Source organism: Echinops telfairi, unplaced genomic scaffold, assembly GCF_000313985.2.
Source record: "Echinops telfairi isolate 266 unplaced genomic scaffold, ASM31398v2 ScPeMD7_17;HRSCAF=63, whole genome shotgun sequence".
Classification (NCBI taxonomy): domain Eukaryota; kingdom Metazoa; phylum Chordata; class Mammalia; order Afrosoricida; family Tenrecidae; genus Echinops; species Echinops telfairi.
In genome coordinates, this window is record NW_022103914.1 from 4,570,929 (window position 1) to 4,572,334 (window position 1,406).

The following is a 1,406-nucleotide window of genomic DNA, read 5'->3' on the forward strand; positions in this document are numbered from 1 at the left end:
ACTTGTGGGTTTGGGCAGCACTGGGTTGGGATGTTTTCTTGATGTGCACTTACCCTTTATATAAAACTCTCTCTTATACATATGAGTTTATGTAGATTTGTTTCTCTAATGTACCCAGGCTAACACATCTCTCTCTACGCTTCATGATCCCATCACCTTCTCTCACTCTGCTCGCCAGATTTCCTCTTCTAAGGACTCCTATGGTTACATCGGACGTTATATTGGACTCGGTAAGCAATAAGTGCGGAGCTACTTGTGCTTACTTAATCTGTAGTGAACAGCTTTACTCTTTTTGGTTTTTCACCCATGTGAAAGATTCTGCATCTAGGTATGGCTGGTGTCTGTCTCTCCTCTAACCGCACACTGTCTTCCTAAGAATCAATGCCTTTTTTCAAATTTATAATCCCTGAAAGGACACAGTACCCAGGAAAGAAGATAAGCATATGATGTGATGAAAAGCAGGTGAATCTGCTCACTACTGATTAGTAAATACACACAAGTAAACTGAGGCTTCCCTTATGTTTAGACAGGGTTCTCTAGAGAGATAAAACTGATTATTGCTGATAATTTAATGTATTTATTTATTTATATTGCTTCTTAAATAATCCGGCACTGCATTGGACCCACCAAGATTATCATAGACAATTTTCCCATCTCAAGATACTTGCTTTGGCCACACCTGCAACCCCCCTTTACCATATCCGGTCTCATAGTTGCAAGTTTAAGGACGTGAACATTTCTGTGGACGGCTATTCTGTTGACCACAGCAACCAAAACTGTCTCGTGCACTGCCTAGACCCCACCTTCCTAAAAACAGCACTTGTTGAATATAAAACGTTCAAGAAAGAATTGCTGTATCTATGATGAGGAATTTTAAACCAATCTAACGAAATATCTTATCCCTCTGCTTTTTTTAAAAAGAGTTATTATTTTTAAGTCATTAACATGACTTTCTGGCAAATTTAAACTTTATTGTCACACATGAATGTCCTCCTAATTGACTTGGTGCTTTGGAATGTCTTTCACACACCATAAAACCCTGTGAACATTTACAATTCAGTAGTTGTTAGCATATTCCCAAGTTGCATAAGCACTATCTCTAAGAAACCATTTGAATCCTTCTAGAATCCAAATTTCTGGGGCCCACAGAGCTGACGTGACCCTCAGGCGATTACCCTTGAGATCTTTTGAACCTTGAGTCTTGAGAAAGCGGTTTTTCCACAGTCATTTTAAAGTCTAATGATACTCAGTAGCCTAACACGCAGCTTGATGGAGACCGTTTTGCCAAAGGCTTTGCGCCTTTCAGAAGCATTCTCCACACGTAGTCAGTTTCAAGGCACCCTGGTGGCGTACTGGTTAAGCACTGACCTGTGATCTTCAAGGTCTGAAACTCGAGACCACCAGCC